The following is a 26,122-nucleotide window of genomic DNA, read 5'->3' as shown; positions in this document are numbered from 1 at the left end:
ACTTTAAAGTAGTTTTTTTCCAATTCTGTGAAGAAAGTCATTGGTAGCTTGATGGGGATGGCATTGAATCTATAAATTACCTTGGGCAGTATGGACATGAGCTTTTGAGTTAATGCTGAAATGAGTTAAGACTTTGGGGGATGGTTGGGGGGACATAATTGATTTTACTTTTTCTTTGTCTTTTTTTTGGGGGGAGACAGAGTCTCGCCCTGTCACCCAGGCTGGAATGCGGTGGTGTGATCTCGGCTCACTGCAACCTCAGAGTCCCAGGTTCAAGTGATTCTCCTTCCTCAGCCTCCCAAGTAGCTGGGATTACAGATGCCTGCCACTGTGCCCGGCTAATTTTTTGTATTTTTAATAGAGACAGGATTTCACCATGTTGGCCAGGCTGGTCTCAATGACATAACTTATTTTGAAATGTGAAAAGAACATTAGATTTGGGAGAGGCTGGGGTGGCATTATATGGTTTGGCTCTGCACCCAATCTCATCTTGAATTGTAATTCTCACATCGTGAGGGAGGGACCTGTTGGGAGGTGACTGGATCATGGGGGCAGTTTCCCCCATGCTGTTCTTTTGATAGTGAGTGAGCTCTCACAAGAGCTGGTGGTTTTATAATATGACACTTTCCTCCTTGCACCCTCTCTCCTGTCACCATGTGAAGAAGGTAGTTGTTTCCCCTTCACCTTCTACCGTGACTTTAAGTATCCTGAGGCTTCCCTAGCCATATGGAACTATGAGTCAATTAAATCTCTTTTCTTTATAAATTACCCAGTCTCACCTAGTTCTTCTTAGCATTGTGAAATTGGACTAATCCATATGTATAATTTAAAAAGTTGAACTCATAGAAGTAGAGAGTGAAATGGCATTTACCAAAGCCAAGAGAAGGGAACAAATGAGGCGATGTTCATCGAAGGGAAAAATGTTTCAATTAGGCAGGAAGAATAAATTTTTGACAACCTTTGCGAGCAGGGTGATTGTATTTTGTCATAATATATTGTACATTTCAAAATTGCTGATAATAAATTTTATATATATTACCACAAAAAAGATGGGTGAGGTCATGAATATGTTAATTAGCTTGAATTTCATTCCATATTGTATACATATATCAAAATATCACTTTGTACCCCATAAATATATACAACCATAATTTCTCAATTAAAAATAATATTGATGAAGAAATACTAGCTGTTAAGAACTACAAATATTAGACGTAGTGGATTTGGAATAATCACAAAAGTTCATAAATGCTGTTTCAATTACAGTATACATTAACCTTTGAGCTTCCTGTACTGTTGAGGTTTAATTAACGCTACTGAGGCCGAGCACAGTGGCTCACATCTGTAATCCCAGCACTTTTGGAGGCCGAGGCAGGTGGATCACCTGACGTCAGGAGTTCGAGACCAGCCTGACCAATATGATGAAACCCTATGTCTAATAAAAATACAAAAATTAGCGAGGCATGGTGGCATGTGCCTGTAATCCTAGCTACTCAGGAGGCTGAGACAGGAGAATCACTTGAACCTGGGAGGTGGAGGTAGCAGTGAGCCGAGATCATGCCATTGCACTCCAGCCTGGGCAACAAGAGCAAAACTCCATGTCAAAAAAAAAAAAAAAAGCTACAGTTTAATACCAGTAAAATGACAACTCTTTTACTGCTTTGTATAAAAAATATACCTGTCCATTATCATATGATAAGATGTATATATGTTGTATAAGATATATAGCTATAATAGCATGGGAACATTAAGGTATGTATTAATGTGTAGCAAATATACATTTATGAATGTGTTGTTGGCTCTGTGTGTTTGTGTGTATGTGACAGGGGTTAGGAGAGAGAAATAAGAAATCCTGGAATGCACAATATCAGGATATCATTAATGCTATTTTGGCACTATATGAGGAGGCATGGGTTACTTATTAAAATATCAGTTCAAATATTAGAGATAAAGAGACTATGATTACTGATAAATTTTCACATTATAGCAATTATTTCAAATAACCTATTGAAACTGGTTTCTTAAATTCCATTGCTATTTATAAGGAATCACAGCTTGTATCAGTTAGAGTTAGCTCTTTTGTGTGGGAGAAGAGCAAGTAAAAGTCAAATTATTCACAAAAAGAAGGTCTCATGAGGATTTTTTAAATGATAGAATTTACAGAATTTTTCTTATAGTCATAAAGTATTGACTAAAGAAAAAACTGTTGCTAAGCAACACCTCCACTGCCCCCACCCACTGCCTTATTTAGTTTCATGTGCAAATTCACTGAATAAGTGTCTTTGCCAAATTTTTTTAACAAAATATGCCCAAATAAAAATGAAACCCACCATCTAGCCAAACAGCTCAGGAAAACATATTACTATCTAATGTCGTTATTACCTGAAAACTCAGCTTGCAAATTTGTCATACAGAATACACAAATTTGGTTAATTATTTTTTTTGGGCAGTTTTCCAGTTCATGGATTTCAGTCAGTAATTTAACCTTCTCTAGCTCCAAATACTGTGTCCCTTTGTTTCTACCTAAAAAATGAAAAACATCCGGGGCACAGTGGCTCAAGCCTGTAATCCCAGCACTTTGGGAGGCCGAGGCGAGTGAATCACGAGATCAGGAGTTCGAGAACAGCCTGGCCAACATGGTGAAACCCCAACTCCACTAAAGATACAAAAAATTAGCTGGGCGTGGTGGCAGGCCCCTGTAATCCCAGCTACTAGGGAGGCTGAGGCAGGAGAATCATTTGAATCCAGGAGGCAGAGGTGGCAGCGAAGTGAGATCATGCTACTGCACTCCAGCCTGGTTGACAGTGCAAGACTCTGTCTCAAAAAAAAGAGACAAACTTTTCTTTCAGTGCTCTTTCATTAAATAAAGTGTCATTTTGGTTTTGAAGTAGAATGAGTGATACCTTATAGTCTGTGCCAAATGTTTGACTGCATTGAACATAATTTAATCAACATATTTGGTGCTTTGTTATTACAAATGACTTGTTTAACAAAATGATAGAAATTAATGCATAATGAGTAGAGTTTTGAAGTCTGACTATCCTTAGATAAAACTTACAGAATGCCTGGTAAATTGAAAAAAATAATATAACATAGAAAATTAAATAAACCAAAATTCACCAGTAGTAATTTTTCTCCACTATTTATCATATAAGTATTAGCATTCAAAATACCCATGTGGTTATGTTAAACTTTCAGGAAATGGCAAAAAAAATCTTATTGGCAGATTATATTAGTTTATGTTCATTCAGTAAAGTTCACAAATCTTAACTACACAGCTGATATGTATTTGCAAAGGAAGACACTCATCACCGCTGAGATCAATCTGTAACTTACAATATGTTCCCCTCCCTGTCTGTTCTTCCAGAAAAATAAGCATAATTTTTATTTCAGTTGCCATCTATCAGTTTTTTTTTTCTGTTTTCAACTTGGAATAATTCAGCAAGTTATATTTTGAGTCAACATTCAATCTATGATATTCATCTAAGTCATCCATGTTTTTGGAATGTAACAGTAGTCAGACCTCTTTTTCAATTCTGTGTAATATTTTGTCCTTTGGAGTATACCATAGTTTACACATTTTTACAGTAGCAGAAATTGGATGATTTCCAGTTGCGTAATTTGCTATATTCATTGCTGTAATGACCCTAGTTTTTCACACCTGTCTGTATTCATGTTCTTTCATACTGTCCCTCCAATACAGATATTCTTGGTAGAGAGACCTGCTCTGGCCAACTGGAGAGTAGCAAGTGTAATACAGTTAAGAAAACCGAAAAAGTACTTGTGCATTTCATCTTTCATGGATCTCTACCCTCTAACATGTCACAAGAACATACCTAGCTTGGATGGTTGATAAATGTGAAAAATATATGGAAAATGGCTGAGGGCATCCTAAACTAGCCAAGAGTATGTGAACACTTATATGCTAGACAGCCGAGTCTGGAAACTGAGCTGTCCACCTGATGTACAATTAAACTGTTGATGTTGAGTGAGCTCAGACAAGGCCATAAGTGAGGGTACTAAGTTTTGGAGTGGTTTGTTACAGCCCCAATACTAACTAATACAGACTGCACTGTAACAGCCACAGACATTGTAGCATGTCTTTTTAGTCTACATAATTACTCACATTGAATAAATACCTAAGAGTAGAATTTTTAGAATGAAATACCTAAGAGTAGAATTTTTAGAATGTACGTATAGGCCGTTTTGCCACATGCTGTTAAGCAATTTCCTAAAGTGTTTGTACTCATTTACATTCTCATCAACAGTGATGGAGAGTATTGGTTACATCATTCCATTAAAAAATATTTTAGCTATTTTGGTAGGTTTATTGTGGTATTTCATTGTAATTTTAATTTGCATATCTCTGTGAATAATTATTTAAAATACCTTTACTTTAGAATTTTGGTCATTTGATCATCCTCTTTTGTGAAGTGTCTGTAAAAGTTTTTTGTCCTTTTTTTTAAATAATTATTCTTTAAGTTCTAGGGTACATTTGCACAACGTGCAGGTTTGTTACATATGTATACATGTGCCATGTTGGTGTGCTGCACCCGTTAACTCATCATTTACATTAGGTATATCTCCTAATGCTGTCCCTCTCCCCTCCCCCCACCCCACGACAGGCCCCGGTGTGTGATGTTCCCCACCCTGTGTCCAAGTGTTCTCATTGTTCAATTCCCACCTGTGAGTGAGAACATGTGGTGTTTGGTTTTCTGTCCTTGCGATATTTTGCTCAGAATGATGGTTTCTAGCTTCATCCATGTGCCTACAAAGGACATGAACTCATCTCTTTAAATTTTTTTAATTTTTTTAATTATACTTTAAGTTCTAGGGTACATGTGCACAAGGTGCAGGTTTTTTACATATGTACACATGTGCCATGTTGGTGTGCTGCACCCATTAACTCGTCATTTACATTAGGTATATCTCCTAATGCTATCCCTCCCCCCTCCCCCCACCCCACAACAGGCCCCTGTGTGTGATGTTCCCCTTCCTGTGTCCAAGTGTTCTCATTGTTCATTTCCCACCTATGAGTGAGAACATGCGGTGTTTGGTTTTTTGTCCTTGCCATAGTTTGCAGAGAATGATGGTTTCCAGCTTCATCCATGCCCCTACAAAGGACAAGAACTCATCATTTTTTATGGCTGCATAGTATTCCATGGTGTATATGTGCCAGATTTTCTTAATCCAGTCTATCATGGATGAACATTTGGGTTGGTTCCAAGTCTTTGCTATTGTGAGTAGTGCTGCAATAAACATACATGTGCATATGTCTTTATAGCAGCATGATTTATATTCCTTTGGGTATATACCCTGTAATGGGATGGCTTGGTCAAATGGTATTTCTAGTTCTAGATCCCTGAGGAATCGCCGCACTGACTTCCACAATGGTTGAACTAGTTTAAAGTCCCACCAACAGTGTAAAAGTGTTCCTATTTCTCCACATCCTCTCCAGCACCTGTTGTTTCCTGGCTTTTTAATGATCACCATTCTAACTGGTGTGAGATGGTATCTCATTGTGGTTTTGATTTGCATTTCCCTGATGGCCAGTGATGATGAGCATTTTTTCATGTGTCTGTTGGCTGCATAAATGTCTTCTTTTGAGAAGTGTCTGTTCATATCCTTTGCCCACTTTTTGATGGGTTGTTTGTTTTTTTCTTGTAAATTTGTTTGAGTTCATTGTAGATTCTGGATATTAGCCCTTTGTCAGATGAGTAGATTTCAAAAATTTTCTCCCATTCTGTAGGTTGCCTGTTCACTCTGATGGTAGTTTCTTTTGCTGTGCAGAAGCTCTTTAGTTGAATTAGATCCCATTTGTCAATTTTGGCATTTGTTGCCATTGCTTTTGGTGTTTTAGACGTGAAGTACTTGCCCATGCCTATGGCCTCAATGGTATTCCCTAGGTTTTCTTCTAGGGTTTTTATGGTATTAGGTCTAACATTTAAGTCTTTAATCCATCTTGAATTAATTTTTGTATAAGGTATAAGGAAGGGATCCAGTTTCAGCTTTCTACATGTGGCTAGCCAGTTTTCCTAGCACCATTTGTTAAATAGGGTGTCCTTTCCCCATTTCTTGTTTTTGTCAGGTTTGTCAAAGATCAGATAGTTGTAGATGTGTGGCATTATTTCCGAGGGCTCTGTTCTGTTCCATTGATCTATATCTCTGTTTTGGTACCAGTAGTATGCTGTTTTGGTTACTGCAGCCTTGTAGTATAGTTTAAAGTCAGGTAGCGTGATGCCTCCAGCTTTGTTCTTTTGGCTTAGGATTGACTTGGTGATGCGGGCTCTTTTTTGGTTCCATATGAACTTTAAAGTAGTTTTTTCCAATTCTGTGAAGAAAGTCATTGGTAGCTGGATGGGGATGGCATTGAATCTATAAATGACCTTGGGCAGTATGGCCATTTTCACGATGTTGATTCTTCCTATCCATGAGCATGGAATGTTCTTCCATTTGTTTGTGTCCTCTTTTATTTCCTTGAGCAGCGGTTTGTAGTTCTCCTTGAAGAGGTCCTTCACATCCCTTGTAAGTTGGATTCCTAGGTACTTTATTCTCTTTGAAGCAATTGTGAATGGGAGTTCACTCATGATTTGGCTCTCTGTTTGTCTGTTATTAGTGTATAAGAATGCTTGTGATTTTTGCACATTGATTTTGTATCCTGAGACTTTGCTGAAGTTGCTTATCAGCTTAAGGAGATTTTGGGCTGAGATGATGGGGTTTTCTGGATATACAATCATGTCATCTGCAAACAGGGACAATTTGACTTCCTCTTTTCCTAATTGAATACCCTTTATTTCTTTCTCCTGCCTGATTGCCCTGGCCAGAACTTCCAACACTATGTTGAATAGGAGTGGTGAGAGAGGGCATCCCTCTCTTGTGCCAGTTTTCAAAGGGAATGCCTCCAGTTTTTGCCCATTCAATATGATATTGGCTGTGGGTTTGTCATAAATAGCTCTTATTATTTTGAGATACGTCCCATCAGTACCTAATTGATTGAGAGTTTTTAGTATGAAGGGCTGTTGAATTTTGTCTAAGGCCTTTTTGGCATCTATTGAGATAATCATGTGGTTTTTGACTTTGGTTCTCTTTATATGATGGATTACATTTATTGATTTGTGTTTTTTGAATAGCCTTGCGTCCCAGTGATGAAGCCAACTTGATCGTGGTAGATAAGCTTTTTGATGTGCTGCTGGATTCAGTTTGCCAGTATTTTATTGAGGATTTTTCCATCAATGTTCATCAGGGATATTGGTCTAAAATTCTCTTTTTTGGTTTGGTCTCTGCTAGGCTTTGGTATCTGGATAATGTTGACCTCATAAAATGAATTATGGAGGATTACCTTTTTTTATATTGATTCGAATAGTTTCAGAAGGAATGGTACTAGCTCCTCTTTGTATCTCTGGTAGATTTTGTCTGGTCCTGGACTTTTTTTGGTTGGTGGCCTCTTAATTATTGCCTCAATTTCAGAACCTGTTACTGGTCTATTCAGGGATTCAACTTCTTGCTTTAGTCTTGGGAGGGTGGATGTGTCCAGGAATTTATCCATTTCTTCTAGATTTTCTAGTTTATTTGCATAGAGGTGTTTATAATATTCCCTGATGTTAGTTTGTATTTCTGTGGGATCAGTGGTGATATTCCCTTTATCATTTTTATTGCATCTATTTGATTCTTCTCTCTTTTCTTCTTTATTAGTCTTGCTAGCAGTCTATCAATTTTGTTGATCTTTTGAAAAACCAGCTCCTGGATTTATTGATTTTTTGAAAGGTTTTTTGTGCCTCTATCTCCTTCAGTTCTGCTTTGATCTTAGTTATTTCTTGCCTTCTGCTAGCTTTTGAATGTGTTTCCTCTTGCTTCTCTAGTTCTTTCAATTCTGATGTTAGGGTGTCAATTTTTGATCTTTCCTTCTTTCTCTTGTGGGCATTTAGTGCTATAAATTTCCGTCTACACACTGCTTTATATGTGTCCCAGAGATTCTGGTATGTTGTGTCTTTGTTCTCATTGGTTTCAAAGAACATCTTTATTTCTGCCTTCATTTCGTTATGTACCCAGTAGTCATTCAGGAGCAGGTTGTTCCATTTCCATGTAGTTGAGCGGTTTTGAGTGAGTTTCTTAGTCCTGAGTTCTAGTTTGATTGCACTGTGGTCTGAGAGACAGTTTGTTATAATTTCTGTTCTTTTACATTTGCCGAGGAGCGCTTTACTTCCAACTATGTGGTCAGTTTTGGAATAAATGTGATGTGCTGAGAAGAATGTATATTCTTTTGGTTTGGGGTGGAGAGTTCTGTATTTGTCTATTAGGTCCACTTTGTGCAGAGCTGAGTTCAGTTCCTGCATATGCTTGTTAACTTTCTGTCTCGTTGATCTGTCTAATGTTGACGGTGGGGTGTTAAAGTCTCCCATTATTACTGTATGGGAGTCTTAAGTCTCTTTGTAGTTCTCTAAGGACTTGCTTTATGAAGTAATTGTCCTTATATTATTGTTTTGTAGGAAGTGTTTATGTTTATATATGTTGGTTATGAGACCCTTGTTCAATGTCTTCTCTCGTCTGTGGTTTGACTTTCAAACTTGCAGTTGTGCCTTTAGTTTTATGTATTTATTGTTAATAAAGTTACATGTGTAAATATTTCTTATCATAGTTAGTTTTTTTGTGTGTTTCGTTTAATACATTTCTGCCTATTACCAAATCAGAAAGATAACCTCATTTTAATAACTTTTTTTAGCTTTTCTATTTAAATCTATGAATTAACAGAAATAGTTTTTGTAAATCATGTGACATATTTAAACTTTCATTCTTGTTACATGGGTATCCCATTGATTCATACCCTCTTGGTATAAATTTTTGTTTTTGTTTTTGTATTGAGACAGGTCTGGCTCTGTCACACAGGCTGGAGTGCAGTGGCATGATCTTGGCTCATTGCAACCTTCACCTGCCGGATTGAAGTGATCCTCCCATCTCAGCCTCCCAGGTAGGTGGGACCACAGGTGTGTGCCACCACATTTGGCTATTTTTTTGTAGAGACAGGGTATCACCATATAGCGCAGGCTTGTCTCAAACTCCTGAGCTCAAGCAATACACCCGCCTCAGCCTCCCAAAGTGCTGGGATTACAGGCATGAGCCACCAAGCCCAACTTTCCAATTGTTTAATAAACCTTAACAATGATTACAATTACACACTAAATTTTCTACTGAATCTCTGAGCATGAGGGTATTATTGAGAATCCTTGACAAAGCCATCATTTCTCACTGCATTGCCATTGCTACTTTGACATACATTGGGTGATTGTTTATGATTATGCTTTTAAAATCATTATTAGATTTCGTTGATCTATTTTTCTATCACAGAAATAGCTTTTCATTTTATTTGTAGTTGTACAATAAAATATAGCTTCATGGTAGGTCCCAATTTCATATAGTCTTATAATAAAAACTTGATATCTGTTACTGTAAGGACTCCAGCTTTGTTCTTGGCCTTTCTACCTCAGATTTGTTTGACACTTCATCATGTGATTTTATAAAATCCATTTATTCAGTCTAGTAATTTATATGTATCTATTAAAAATTATCTGGGATTAAAATTATGCTACTAGAAGTAATGACAGTTGTATTTCTTCTATTCGAATATTAGTACATTTTTTTCCTTGATTGACTAGTTCCTTCAGTACAATGTTGAATACAAATAGTTATGGTAGACATTATTGTTTTGTTCCAGATCTTGAAAGAACATGTACCACATTTCACCATGTTAGTAATTTTCATTGTACATTGAAGAACATACCTTCTATTTCTGACTGAGACATTTTATAAACTATTTTTTTATTTATTTAAAATGCATTTACTTCACCTATTGAAAAAATTAGATGACATTTTATTCTTTTGCTTGTTGGGGGGGAATTACACTGATTATATTCAAATATTAAATCACACTTTCATTCCATGAATTAATCATATTTATATTCATGTATCCCTTTTATGTATTTCTGCTGGCATTTTACTAATATTTGGTAAGAATTATTGTATTCCCTTTGTTGTTGTGAAAGATACTAGTTTCTGGTTTTTATCTCTTGTAAATGTTTAAGATTTTTTTCATCAAGGTAATGCTGGCATTATAAAATGTGAGAAAGAAATTCTGCTTTTTAATTTTGCAATATTAATGTTATTTCTTTCTTAAATATCTGAGAAAACCTCAGCCTTGAAGACATCTGGAACTGGAATTTGTTTGTGGGAAGAATTTAAATTATGGGTGAAATTTCTTAGTGAATATAAAACTATATTTTTAAATGTCTTCTCATCTCAGTTTTGCTAGCTAACTTTAAAAAAAATTTGTATATTGTATTCAAATTTTAAAATTTATTGCAAACTGGTTATTAATATTATATTTTCATTGTGTTCTTAATATCTATAGTATTTACAATGAGTTCTCCTCTTTCAGCCGTTAGTTTTTTTTTATATTCACTCATTTTTGCTGATTATTGCTAGGTATCCCTCACTATTAAAAATTATTTTCATACAACCGATGTTTTCTTCGATAATTTTCTCTTTTATACCCACTTCAGCTTGCTTTTGATTAGTGCTACAAGGGAAATTTTTTTCTAGTCTTTTATTAAAACATTTTTATCTTTGTATTTTAAGTGTGTTTTTGTTGGCAAAATATGGGTTAGTCTTGCTTCCTTCTTTTTAATCCAATATGCCAATTTCTGCCTTTTAACTTGGTGTTTAAAAATGTATATTTAATATGATTATAGACATGATTAGATTTAGGTCTATAATCTTGCTATTTAATTCCTAAATTTACTTTTTTCTCCTTCTTTTTCTTTCTGAGATTTTTTCATTTTAATAACCCCACCTTATTATTTGTTAGATTTATAGCTCTTTGTTCCATCACTTTAATAGTTATTTTAGGATTTATAGTTATATAACTAGTATAGTAGGATTTATAGGAATATTACTGTAAATTATTGCACTGTATCTTTAAGTGGTATCTTATCAGTTCACACATAATGTAAGACCCTTATAGTATTATATTTTCATTTATCTTCCCCATCTTTTCTTTTATTGTTGCCATACATTTCACTTTTACATATTATAAATCCCACACTACAATGTTAATTCATTTACACATATATTTATATTTTAAACAGCTCTAAATAATTAGCCAAAATCTTATATGTTTACTTGTGTGATAATTATTTCCAATGTCCTTTATTCCTTTGTGTAGATCACATTTCTGTATGTTATTTTGCTTTTCTGCCTGAATAAGTGTCTTTAACATTTATTGTAGTGTGTGTTAGCAAGTGATTTGTTTGTCCCTTGTATGCCTCAAAACTCTTTATTTACTCCTTAAAAAAAACACACTTTGGGGATAGCATTCTAGGTTGGATGTTATATTTTTCTTTTCAGTACTTTGCAGATGCTATTCCAGTTTCACCTTTCTTGTGTTGTTCTAACAAGTAATAATCTATCATCCATTACTTCCTTCTGCATATAAATTTTTTTTCTATTGATTCTTTAAAAATTGTTCTCTTTATCACTGGTTTTGAGCAGTTATGATATGAACCCTAGTATTTTTGTTTCTTTGTTTTGATTCTTTGGTTGGAATTTTTGTTGGGGTTCTTTGTTGTATGGAGTTGTAGTTTTCATCAAATTTTGAATATTCTTGGTCATTTTTTTCTTTCAAATAGATATCGTTAGCTTCAAGTTTCTACTCTTCTCTCTTTTCTAGGACATGGATTACTTTAAGTGTAGTAGGGCCCTTAATCTTGTCTCACCATTAACTAATACACTGTTCATTCTCTGAAGTCTTTCTGCTTCGTTTTGAGTAGGTTCTATTATTATAACTTCAAATTTTCTTCTTCTGAAATGCCTAATGTGTTTCTGACCCCATCCAGTAACTTTTTTGTCTTAACGTATGGTAGTTTTTATTTCTATAAGTTAAATTATTCTTTTAAAATGTATTGTAAGTTTCTACTTAATTTTTTGAAAGTTAGAATAACTTTTGCTAATAACTTTTGATGTAGTTCTAGTATTTATGTAATATCTAGTTCAGCTGTGATTTATTTAATTGATTTATCTCAGCATGGGTTGGATGTTCCTATTCCTTTTCTTAAATGATCAGTTTTTTGGTTTGCAGATGTGAATTTTACATTTTTGATGAATGAATGTTTTTGTATTATTACAAATGTTATTGAGTTTAATTATTGTATACAGCTTACTTTTAAATAGGCTGATCATTTTAGATTTTACTATTATGATACATTAGTCAAGGAAGACAGCAAAGCTCTGTCTGGGGCTAATTATTCTTCATTACTAGAAGACTTTCTTGAATATTCTACCAAATGTCCTTTGAATCTTGAAGTTTTCCAGTATGGCTATGGGAACACTCAGTATCCCTGTATGGATGCCGTTCATTGTTCTCTATATTATTTGGGAGTTTTCTTTTTTCTGGCCTCATGTATGTCCTGTTAATACTATGCTTAATATTTGAGGGGTCTCATTGCAGATCTGTGGAGTTCTCTCTTAGTGTAGCTCTCTCTTACTAATTTCTGCAAAGTCTGTCCACCTTGATCTTCTTACATCTCAGCACTCGATTCTTAACTCAAGGAGCTCTCTTGGATCTGCCTGGATTCCACAGCCTGCATTGATGCCTGGCCACTCTTTTCAGGCAGTGTCCTTAGTTAAAATATGGCTCACATTGATTTTGTTTGTTTCTAATTTCTTGGCAATCACTGTTTTTCACTGCTGGAAATCTGTGACTGGAAAAAATCAGTGTTTTAAATATTTTGTCTGTTTTTCTTTTTTTTTATTATTATACTTTAAGTTCTAGGGTACCCGTGCACAGCGTGCAAGTTTGTTACATATGTATACATGTGCCATGTTGGTGTGCTACACCCAATAACTCGTCATTTACATTAGGTATATCTCCTAATGCTATCCCTCCCCCCTCCCCCCACCCCACAACAGGTCCCAGTATGTGATGTTCCCCTTCCTGTGTCTAAGTGTTCTCATTGTTCAATTCCTACCTATGAGTGAGAACATGCGGTGTTTGATTTTTTGTCCTTGCCATAGTTTACTGAGAATGATGGTTTCCAGCTTCATCCATGTCCCTACGAAGGACAAGAACTCATCATTTTTTATGGCTGCATAGTATTCCATGGTGTATATGTGCCACATTTTCTTAATCCAGTCTATCATTGATGGACATTTGGGTTGGTTCCAAGTCTTTGCTATTGTGAATAGTGCCGCAATAAACATACATGTGCATATGTCTTTATAGCAGCATGATTTATATTCCTTTGGGTATATACCCAGTAATGGGATTGCTGGGTCAAATGGTATTTCTAGTTCCTGATCCTTGAGGAATCGCCACACCGTTTTCATTTTGTCCAGGAGGTAAACCTAATCACCATCACTCTGTCTTATCTGGAAGCTGAAATCTCATGTACAGTGTTATAATCTTTAGTCTCTTTAAATTTATAATTGGGAATGTGGACCTTATTTACATGCCTGGAGCAGGAAATCAAATTGTTATATATTTATGAAAGACTAATTAACTCTCTTTCCTACTTTGGTTATTATTTGAGTCTTCTGAAACCTTCTTTAGAGATTGATTTATTAAGAGGAATAACGAGTAAGAGGTAACAGGAAATGTTTACTGCCTCTCATGCCCTGGGCTATAAAATTATAGATTCGACACCAAGCAAAGATATATACAACCTATGACACAAGATCTGATCACAAATCATGTTTTTATTGTTTATTGAGAGATACATCTTTTCAACAGTGATTTGTGTGAACATTGAGCACTGTTACCTCAAATATTTTTGCATAGTTCTTTGTCAGCTCTGAAATAGTCTCTTCACATGCATGAACTAATCAGTATGCAGCTGAAAAATACATAGAGACGCTTTACAGAGTTATGCATATTCTTTCTGGGCATGCCTCTCTTCTGTAATATGCTGCACTGTGAACTCTAGCTGCTTCGTCTCCCTACATTTCAACTCAGAGTGTCCACTCACCTTTGCCAAGATTTCCCCTTCCCATGTATTGACCTTCAGAAAATAAACTGGAGTAATTATGGAGCTCATTTCATTTGTTTCCTGTTGCTCAAGAGTAACTACCCTTCATTGCTAAATGGTCAATTTATTGTATATTATTTTTATATCCAATATGAAAATATTTTATATGCAATATAAAAATAATATACAATAAATTGACCATCCAGCAATGAATGTATATATATTTATTTGGTTGTTTCATCAGGCAGATGAAGGTAAATCTAGCCTCTATTACTTCATCATTCTCTAAAGAGGAAATCCCAGCACAGGATTTAATTATAATATTTTTATTATCATTTAGTTACTTTTTTCTAAATTCTATTTTGATAACTTGCATTTGGGCTATTTAGAAGGCTGTTTTGCTATTTTAAAATAGTTAAGAATTTTATTTTACATTTGCTTATTGATTTATATGTCAAGTACACTATGCCATGTAGGATTTTAAGATTTTAACTTGAAATTTGTTGATAATTGCATTATGGAAAAGCATATTATTTTATTTTGGTAAAGAGGCCCTGTGCACTTCAAGAGAATGTGTAATTTGCACTTCCTGAGTGTCAACTAATTAATATCAATTAAATAAACTTTACTTTTTTTAATATCATCTATACACTAGCAATTGTTTAATTGCTATATCAATTAATGGGAGAATTGTATTAATGTGTGGATCTGTGTTTATAACTTGGTAAACTCTTGGTTTATATGTTTAAGTCTTGTTATTCAGTGTACAATAACATTTTAGGATTAATATCTTAGGATTCATTTATATATTTAGTATATAAATTAATTTTTTATCATTATGAAATATATCTGGTGGTATTTTATCCTTTATCTGATATAATTATAGCTGTACAAGTTTTACTTTTTTTACAGTAAATTTTTATTCTTTGTATTTTTACCCTTTATGCACACGTATATTTAAAGTATGTCACTTTCAAGAAGGATGTAATTTTACCTTTTAACCAGTCTAACAGTCACAAGCTTTTATTGGAAGGATTTCTTTCATTCATATTTACTGTAACTATTAACATATAGAGATGAAATTCTACCATTTTATTAAATGATTTATATTTGTACCACCTTGTTTTCACATTTTAAAATTTTTTAGATTAAAAAGCATTTTAATATTTTTAATATTAAATTTTAATTTTTTTATTTTAATATTTCTTCCATTTCTCCATTATCATTTACATATTTATTTCTTATTGTTATGTCACTTTCATATGTTTTTGACTTGTAAGAGTCTATCTTGAATATGTAGTTTAATTACCTCAGAAAATGCAAGGATTTTCCTAAGCAATACTGCTTAACATCTTTTTCAGAGGTACAGCCATTTATTGATAGATAAAACAAGATAGAGACATAATTGTACAATACCGAATTGTTTCCATGTTGGAGTTTCCAACTTTATGCATGTACAGTCACACCACATTTTTTTATCTCAACAGATGATACCCCAATTTTTTCTGCTTTACCGCTTTTAGAGATAAATAATTTTATGTTATTTCCAAAATTAAAGTGTCCCAAACTTATAAAAAGTTCCAACCTTGAAGGAGGTGCCACATTATCAATGAAAAGATTTGTGATTACTGTGTTGTAGAGATGAATCTTGTCTGGACTTTAAATAATAATAGATAAGTTTTTGCCAAAAGAAATACTAGTAAGTAAAAGTGGTAGTAACAATAACCACAATATAAGCTTGCAAATATTTTTGAAGTAGAAAGTAAGAGTTATTTGGAGAATAGAAAATGTTACTGAAAAGTTGGTATATAGGTGAATTGTTAGAGGCTTCAAATAATATATAAAAATGCAATTTATGGAACATTTAGTAGGTACTCATCTAAGAATTATGAACAAAAATGTGTGCACACATTTATTTTTTAACAGACAATAATCTAGGAATTTACTACTATACTTTAAAGTCAAGTAATGAAAGATTAAACTAAAGAAGTAAACTGAAAAGCAAGACTTGTCATTTGAAAGAATGATGAACATTTATTTATTGGAAGGATAAAATGTAGCCCAATGGAGTAGTCTGTTGTGATTTCAAAGTTTTACACTCAAGCGAATGATAAATCGACAAGAAGCATAAAAGAAAAAGTCAATTTGTGGGGAGAGGAAACTAAATTTTAATTTGCACATGTATAATTTTAAATTTCAATCATTGATGTAAATGATGGTTTCAAGCAAGTTGTTGGATAAACAAGTCTGAAGAGATTATAAAAGGAACCAGTTGTGATGAATTCATCACTGAAGCTATGAATGGTTATATGGAATTACTGTGGGTGGAAAAACTAGATAAAGTTTTTTAGAATTTAGGAAGAAGTACCAGAAAAGATGACTCAAAACTATCAGAAAAGAAAAGCAGCAAGAATAGTGGCTTCCAGAAAAATGCATTTTTGATCATTTCATTAGCATTCTGTCTCTTAGAATGTTAATGTTGTTATATAAATTATTTTGGCATATGTGGTTACTGCTAATTTGAAAAAATCTGTGATGCTACTTATAAAAGCGTAATTTGATTAGATTAAGAAATAATGTTTACATTGCATAGTATTTCCACTTGTTTGATCAGATTATCATTACCTATTAAGCAAACTGTAATATTATAGAAAACTACACCATGGGAACGTTTGGGTGATGCATGAGTTTTTTTTTTTTTTTTTTTTTTTTTGGAGACGGAGTCTCACTCCGTCTCCAGTCTGGAGCGCAGTGGCGGGATCTCAGCTCACTGCAACCACCGCCTCCCAGGTTCAAGCGATTCTCCTGTCTCAACCTCCCGATTAGCTGGGACTACTCACGCCAACATGCCCAGCTAATTTTTGTATTTTTAGTAGAAGCGGGGTTTCACAATGTTGGCCAGTATGGGCTCGATCTCTTGACCTCGTAATCCGTCCGCCTTGGCCTCCCAAAGTGCTGGGATTACAGGCGTGAGCCACCGTGCTTGGCCGTGAATATTTTTACATGCCTATTTTATCCTTTCCATATGTAGCTGTATCTGCTTTATGAAAGGGCTATTGTTATGTTGTATGATATATAATTTTTCTAACAGATTATCATCATTCAGTGTATGTCATCTTCTTTATTTTGTGAAACTTTAAATTAATTTTCTATCACTGAAAACATTTTATTCATGATTTTCCTGTAGGAGATTTTGGTGGTGGTTTCAAAAATTCAAGCTGTAATTTCTTCAAGATTTAGTGAATTGAACTAAGAATTTTATTATTTGCGAATGCTACATTGTAGGCTGTACACTTGAGGTTACTAACTTTTGACAATTCCTGTGCCTATTTTTTTTTCCAAACTATAACTCAAAGAATTCTGTATTTATCACTCAGATCCACTTATTTCACAGGCTGGATGAAAGATGATAAATCACTGGCCAAAACTGCATTCTCTAAGTTTTCAACAATCTGGATTTGAAAGTATAATTCTGTTTTCTTCAAATATATTGAAAGTTAAAATTCCTGTTTAAAAAAATATTCCTAGAATATTGTACGGGTATCCATGCTGACTTTCTTTGACCTTTGCATGTATCTTGGGATGCGTATAATGCTTTTTGAGGTAATATGGAAACCAATTCTGTACTTAGTAATGTTTACAGTTATTTCTTAATCAAGTCCATAAATGGCTTTCCCTTTTTAAAATAATGTTAAGGAGTTGCTGAAGAAATATTTGTTCTCACATGTATTTATTAGTTTGGTGGAGTTTTTTTTTTTCTCACAATATCTACCATATCCAAACCATTCCATAGTTTTTATAAATCTCTTTTTATATGCATATTATACTGATATACGTACAGTTTATTAATGCTATGTAAGTAAAGTATTATGTTAAACTAGTTTGAGCTCAAACTATAAACTTTTGGTCAGAAAGCAACAAGTTCAGATGAAATAAAGAGTAGTCTACTAGTATATGCACTAGTCAGTATGTTTTACAAGTTGAATTGAGGCTATTGATTGAATGAAATTAGTTTGGTTGAGGTCACTTATTTCTGATTTTATCAATGGTGATAAAAATTGGTAGCTTCAAGCTTCTTAGTGAAAGCAACAAGATAACACTATGTAGGTAACGTGGTGTGTTAGATAAAGAACAGAGTAAGAAAAAGAATTACTGATGTCATAGGTAGTCATAGTGGTAATGATCAAATTAATGACCCTTACAATTCTGTGGTGGAGGATTCCAGTTTCCTGTAGAGTGATAAGTACAGGTTGCAGTGAACAGAGGAAATGAAAGGGAGCTGTTAATGAGGGGACATCTGCTTCCTTAAAAACTTGGCTCAGATAGTGCTTAGTGCATCCTCACTAGGGAAATGAACCATTGCTTGAATGATAAATATCTGTATGTATTTGGAGGAGGCAGGTGGGTCATCGTTCAGCAATTCCAGTTGCTACACCGATGAATATGGGAGGAGAGTATAAGTAAAAACGTTTAATTTTTGCATTGTTGATGATACCTTGCCAGTCATCTTCTGGTAACAACAGAGAAACAAGCTCATTATTTCTTGCATGCCAAATGTAAAGAAAATTTTTCTGACTCCTTTTTCATCCTTGTTTTGCTTCATTTGGTTAGGCCAGTGGCTGGTTAGATAATGTACACTCTTACAACAGCACCTTATCGTTCATCTTGAGATAAATGCTTTCTGTAAATTTTCGCGTTTAAATGAATGCAGCTGCCTTCCTGTTGCTTTTGTTCTCAGGGAATTGACTGTTTGTTTATGTTATTCTCCCAGCAGAGGTATAATGTAACATTTTAAATAATGGAACCTCCCTACTGTCAGAGAATAGAAATAGTCACCCACTCTTTTAAGGAAACAACTTCTTTTAAGAATGTATTTTAAAACTCTTTTCAGTGCAATTTTATTAAAAATCTCTGTGCCATTCCTGAGTAAAAAATACCTCATCTTTTGATTCAAAAGAGAGGCTGGTTTCAGAATATGAAGAAATTGAAATCAAAATTGTTCTCTTTACGTGGATGTGACATTTTAAAATAAGTATATGTACAAATCATTATACAGTTTCAATGTATGAAGTATATTTACCCATGTGTAGTTAATGAGCTAACCCTTGATCTAATTCATGATGCAAGTACATATTTTAAAAGGAGTATAAATATTTTCAATTTACGTATTTTTATGCGTTGTTATGTATAACAAAAAGAGCTTCAGTAGATATTAACTTTTAACAATGATGTTCTTAGATAAAAGGTATAAAGTTTCAAGAAAGCAGCTGACTTTATCTGAACTGCATCTCAATTACAGTCAGTATATTTATATTATATTCATAAATAATACATACATATAATATATCAATATAAATATTCATATCAGGCTTTACCTTTGCATCTTGACCTTAGAAAAGGTTCCGTTGGACTGAAATGAAACCAAGAGAATGTTAAGGGTTCTTGAATTATGGAGATTAATATACTGTAGGTTGGGACCGCCCAGGGCTTGAAATAATTCTCATGTGGTACATATCATCAAGGGGAACTAATCAGAAATCCTAGACTTGTTGCCTACATAGTTTGGGTTAATGGTGTCAACCCTATAGCCAAGGTTAGCACATGTTTTCTCCAAAGTGGTTAATTAACAACAATTGTTAAAGTGAATATTTGGGGTCTTTGAGCCAGACACAGTGTCTGTTGCATAGTCTTTTTTTTTTTGTACAACACTTTTAAATCTAAAAACCACTGTTAGATATTGGGCCATAAACTATAGACCATGGGCAAAATTTGGCCATCTGTAGAGTTAAAACTCACTCCTGGTTTGTAGGAACACTGATGAGAAAAATACAGATGAATTCTGAAACAGCAAAAATGGTTTAGGAAATACAACAAAATTAAGTATGTAAAAATAATTTAAACCTCAGTGCTGATAATCATCAGAAGGATAGAAGGAGAATGCTTCCTTGTTTGAGAATGTTGACAGGATCAAGAACTCTAGAAGAACACCTTGAAAAGTGTGGGTGGATATGAGGGGTGACACATGAAAGATACTATTAAAAAGTCATTATCTTTGATTTGGTGTTATAAAGAGAATAAAACCACTTATTAGGGGAAAAAACAAATCATTTTGTTGGTATGATCAGTTCAGGTATCAGTGTCTTGGCCGGTTGTAGACTTATCACATATAAAATTCTTAACTGCTATTTTATAGGCATATTATAAACTAAAAGGCAGGGAAATTTCAATGAAGAGCTATGCATGGTTGAATTTTTAAAGGAATTATTTTTCAAAAGGGAGATAGAGATGAACATTAAAAGATTATACTACTTAAAACTACAGCTTCTAAAATAAAGCCTGCTAACAATTAGACATTTCAGATAGCCTGTACCTATATTAATGGGTTTCCTTATGAATAGAATGTAGCAGCAAGAGGTAAAGGTATGGTAATCCAAGCAAAAGGATAGCATGGGTATAAGCACAAAATGGAATTCACAAAAAGTGGAGATGGTCTTTAATACCTCTGGGGAAATAGGAGGAGTGTTGGGGCAACACTGGGTCTAGTTAGGTTCACAAGCAGATAAAAGACTAAGGAAAGGAGTGGGAAGAGCTCTCCCTTTCCTTTCACACTGACAGTCCTCCTGTGCGGTCAGGGCCTCACCTGTATTGTTAAAAGGGGAGATGTCCAGACATTTTAGGTCACACAAAATAAATTTATTTATGCAACTCTTGGTGGGCTATTGACTGCCAATATTTGGACTACTGTAGCTGAAGTATTATCCCTATTTGAGAGTAAAAAAACAGATAATATTACAGTATGCACAGGAAGATATCTTCCTACTTTTAATGTCAACTAGTGAAAACTTGATTTGCATTTCGGTTGCTTAATGACAAGAAAACACAGTGCTTATTCTTCATGGAGCCATACTGTGGTCAACTAGTCCCTCCAGACACAATTCTCTAATCCTAGTTAACCCCTCCTCCTGCATCATGGGTCATGTATTCTTTATTCCCCCCACTTCTTAGCCCCAGGATTTCTTGTTTGTCCTTCTAGGGAGAGAGGAATCTGGATTTTCCTCTCTTTCACTGAAAATTTACCGCTAATCGTGTAAACTTTGGCTGTAGATTCCCAGGCTCTTCTGATCCCCAAATCTTTATTTTTTCCCCCAGAGTAATGGTCTTTAGGTCCTTAAAACTGAAAGTTTAACAAAAATTCAAAGTGGAACTAGACTTTTTTTTTGTTCACATGTGTCTATAATAACAAACTTTTATTGAAGACAATGTATGTAGAAAGCCTTTATTGTTCCTTATGTGAAAGTAGTGGGGCAGGAAACAAAGAGTAAAGATCTGAAAAATTATATTGGGAAACAACACAAACAATTTAATATAAAATATGTCCCCAATACATAAATTAAATAACAATGAGTCATCTGGCTTGATTTTCTTGTTAAGCACATGTAGAGAAATAGTAACAACTGAACCTGAAATGAGTAATTGAGGCTATAAAGTTAAAAGTGTCATACAAAGGAATCTCTGCTCCCCTTATTTTGACAGGTTAGAAAGCATTGTTAAACGTTTTCAAAAATAAGCAATATTTGGTAAGTTTCTTAAAACTTTGATTAACTAAGCACAAATAAACTCAGAAAAGAAGGTGGGTTGGAATGACAGAAGAGGAAAGGTAGAATGTGATATTCAACATGCTCACTGACCTCATTCAATTTCAGCTGGTGCCAGGTATCCCAGCAAAATTATTTACTTTTACCCTAAAAACATACACCAGTTATTAATGATAAGTTTTTTCTATCCTAATTTTAAAACTATTTAAATGGTTGTCATATTATAGAGCGCTGGAGTTAAAAATGCAATGATAAGAACAGATGGATGAAATTTATTAAGCTATTTGATTTTCTTAACAGCAAGGTGAAATCTTATGGATTAATGCTTCCCTATTTAATTCATAGGATATGGAGTAGCAGAACAGTGTGTGTGTGTGTGTGTGTGTGTGTGTGTGTGTGTGTTTTCCAATAACTTCTGCTTCACTTATTGATATGGTGATACAATAAATTAAAGTCGAATTTCTGTTCTAGCATTTATTCTTCAATGTTCATTCTAATTGGAATAAATATTTCTTCCATGTTCATGAGATGAAGCAATTATTCCTCAAAAACAAATCAAAAAGTTTTCTCCAGAGAAGCCATCCTTGACCTCTGCAAATAAATTTCAGAGCTCCTTCATCCTGTGATCTCTGTACTGAATACATTCTTTGATCATTAAGCTTCTGACATTGTTATATAATTTATTCCTTTTTTCTATTTCTGCATCTTAATACATAGTAAGTTCCTGAAATGGACTGCTTTTCTTTTCATCCCAGGATTCCTGGTGCCTGACAATGTGTCTGACCCACACATGTTTTGAAATAATTTCTATCAGTTTAACTGAATGTATTTGAGAATTTTCATAGCAAGTAGCCAACTAATTGGAAAATAAAACCTGACTAATTTTGAGTACATCCACTTGCAATACTTTATGATTCGCAATAAGGCGCTTTTCTAAATTGATTCATTAAATTAGCTATCAGAATGTGTGGACTTTTATATTACCCCAATACATTATTAACTATGTTTACAAGTTTATTTTAAGCATTCTTAAAAAAATTAATCATATTTACAATCAATTCATTTGCAAAAAATCTTTTTGTTTGAGAAAATAAATATTTTTATGAAAAATTGCCTAATTCTAGATGCAGCATATGCTTGTATAGATTAACATTAAATTAATGGTAACAATACTTAACATGAGTTCTATCCTTTTAACAAAATTTTAAGTGCACAATACAGTATTGTTAATTATAGGGATGATGTTGTACAGCAGCATTTATAGAATTTGTTAATCTTCATAACTAAATTTACCCTGTTGAACAGCAACTCCCCATTTTCTCTCCTCAACAGTCCCTAGCAAACATTGTTATACTTTCTGTTTCCAAGAGGTTGGCTACTTTAAATGTCTCATTTTAGTGATATTATGTAGTATTTTTCCTTCTGTTACTGGCTTATTTCACTTAATATAGTGTTCTACAAGTTCATTCATGTTGTCACCTATGGGAATATTTCTTCCTTCTTTTTAAAGACTAAATAATGTTCCATTGTATGTGTATACTACATTTTCTTTATCTATATATCTATCAGACATTTAGATTGTTTTCGTATCTTGACTATTGTGGATAATGCTGTAATAAACATGGGGGTTCAAATATCTCTTTGATATTTTGATTTCAAATCCTTTGGAGTATACCCAGAAAAGTGGGATTATTGGATCGTATGGTAGTTCTATTTTAAATTATTGGAGGAACTTCCATTCTGTTTTTAATAGTAGCTGCACCATTCTTCATTCTCCTTAAAAGTGGATACCAATTTCTTCATCTTTGATAACACTAATTGTCATATGTATGTGTGTGTGTATATATATGTAAAAGTTCTTCAAAAATTAATTCATTATTTTTTCTTTTTAATTACTTACAATTATAAAGACATAGAAGTTTCCCAACCTATTTTGTAACATTTTTAGTATAATTCTTAGGGGAAAATGGTTTGTAAGATGCTATCCTTCATTTTTATTCTGAAAAGATGAAATCATATCTCTTTTCCTTATACTTCTAAGATTTTTATTTATAAGGTATCTCATTTACTAAGATGTTATTTGGTTTCTTTTTTCTTTTGCATTTACACATTTCTTAGCATGCCCTGCATAGAATAGATGCTCGTAATTTAATATTTTCTCAAAGATCAAATGTTAATATCTATTGTGGGTGATTTGTTTCCTCAACTACATATGACTTAAAGGAGAAAAATATGGCTGAATGTTTAAAATATATCTTTAGAAATTAGCATTGAGAAAAGTTTGTTACTATTTTATAGAAACATTGATAGTAGTTTTTCCAAAGGATAAAAAGGTTAATAAAATTTATAATTTTTTCATAAATTAAACCAAATTAATATAACACTTTTTGTTAACTTTTAATATTACAAATTGCCATTTTATTTTTGTAATATACCACTTAATAGAGAAATCAACAAACAAGCTCACAGATTTTCTGGACATGATGTTTGTCAGAATAATGAGTAAATGGTTAGCATCATAATATATAGAAATGAAAAAAATAATTTGTTGTCAAAATGTCATGAAAATATGAATGAAGCCTTTAATTTACAAGCTCAGGGACAAGTGGTAGCAAGATATGACATTAATCCGTGAAATATTACAGGTTGCAAACAGATACAGTCTGAAATATAAGCAGATACAATCTGGAATAAAAATTTTTTAAAAAGCATAAGAGTTTTTCCCTGCATTGAGAAAGCAAAAGAAAATGGTCTACCTAATTGAATAATTAGCATATTAAAAAGTGCCAAAATGTATTATGGAATTTTTTGAGTCAAATATAGTATGTATTACTAAATAAATACTCTCAAGGAATCATTCATTGTACATAACACGTAGTCTGTATGTAAGTTATCTATGCAGACAAAAGAAGCCTCGTGCTTTGTGCATATTCCAAAAATATAGTATATGGTATGATTTTGTCCAAGTAAGCGGAAGAAAAGAAACAGAAAGAGGATTGAAATTGTTACTGTTATTAACAGGCTTGCTCTCTCAATTAGTACAGTACAAAGCCTTAACTTGTGTCAAGATCACATATTGTTGCTCTTAATCTTCTTGTTTCCACCACCTAATTCTGTGGTCAAATAAGTTCCATTTTTATTTACGTTGTGCAGAATTATAAATTCCTCATGATAATGACTCAGAACCAGATTCTACAGATTCAGATTGGATTTTTCATCACTTATTGCAGTAGATCTCCATTAATGGAGTGAACCAAACTGCAGTCAAACTAACAGAGGGACATAAAGCATATGTATAACAACATTTAATGACAGGCCCAGAAATGATTATGGGGAGGCAGTCTTCTTTAATATATATTTTACTGCCACAAATTGATCTGGATGACAAGTTCAATTTAAAACCAATGTTTTTTCGGAATCTTTATGACTTTTTCATAGGCCAGCCATTTCAAATGATTGACAATAAGTTTTCAAAATGGTTGGTGCCCTGGCTTTAGTGAAAACCGTGATGTAATGAGACAGCAGTGATATCTCAAGCTCTAATCTTTCCTTAGCCGCTTTCTGGCTTTTCCACAGTACGTTATATAGTGTCTCAATGAGAAAGTCAAGAGTCTAAGAATATGCTTTGATTTATTTCTTGTAACTGTGATTCTAAAGACTAAAAGAAAAAGATCAGAGAGAGAGAAAGTAAATATATGTCACACAGCAAATACCTAAGAAGCAGTGTTCTCAGAACTTCTTGGAAGACTCATAATCTAATTGTCAGACTCTATTTGCTAGAACTTCATTGAGTAGCATGTGTGGCAGTTGGGAAGGCTTGGGATGAGAGCAGATATTCCAGTCCTATTGATGCAAAACAAACAACCCAAAGATAGTGAAATAAAATAACAACCAGTTTATTATGCACAGAGATTCTGTGGCTTAGGAATTCAGATAGGGCAAAATGGAATGCCTGGACCCTTCTATACATGTTTTAGACTGCAGTTAAGAGAATTGAATTAGTTGAGGATGACGTGAACATTTGTGGCGTAGAGTTATCTGAACATTTTTATACTCGTGTGTCTAGTAAATTTGTCCTGATGATATGAAGGCCATTCTTAGCTGGGTCTGTCACCCAAGGGTTCACAATGGGGTTGAAGATGGTTGAAAAATAAATAATTAGGTAGTGGTTAAAACAAAAACCTGATTAAAACCTGGTGTCTATATTAGGACAGTCATAGAATAGCAAGTGCTAAACCCATAAGGATTATTAATTATCAGTGTATAGGAAGAACCTTGGTATGGCTGGGTAGATGCCTAACATGAATATAATGCAAAATAAAAATAAAAAAAGAGCGGTTTAAAAAGTAAGACATGCAAATTTAAACTTAGAGATAAAGCACGTGAATAATTACTGAATAAACAAAATAGAAAATAATGCACAGATGGTCAGAACAAATGTTTTTAGGAACCAAGGACCAGATAAATTATTCTAGAAATGAATTTGTGTTCGTCTTATATATACATACTTAGTGT

At 33.7% G+C, this 26,122-nt stretch overlaps 1 protein-coding gene across 2 annotated transcripts in view; it reads left to right on the top strand.

The window, feature by feature from the left end:
- The window catches only part of TYRP1 (tyrosinase related protein 1), a 1,209,372-nt gene that overhangs the window by 11,081 nt on the left and 1,172,169 nt on the right, over window positions 1–26,122 (top strand). The window contains exon 2 of one of the 2 annotated variants that reach the window (XM_055351059.2): window positions 8,865–8,965. The exons of the other annotated variant lie outside the window; for it this stretch is intronic. The gene's annotated coding sequence lies outside the window, so the exon portion shown is untranslated. The remainder of the gene's footprint in view (window positions 1–8,864; window positions 8,966–26,122) is intronic. 2 annotated transcript variants of the gene reach the window in all.

Source organism: Gorilla gorilla, chromosome 13, assembly GCF_029281585.2.
Source record: "Gorilla gorilla gorilla isolate KB3781 chromosome 13, NHGRI_mGorGor1-v2.1_pri, whole genome shotgun sequence".
NCBI lineage: Eukaryota > Metazoa > Chordata > Mammalia > Primates > Hominidae > Gorilla > Gorilla gorilla.
The sequence above is the reverse complement of the archived record's forward strand: the minus strand, read 5'-3'. Positions and strand labels throughout refer to the sequence as shown.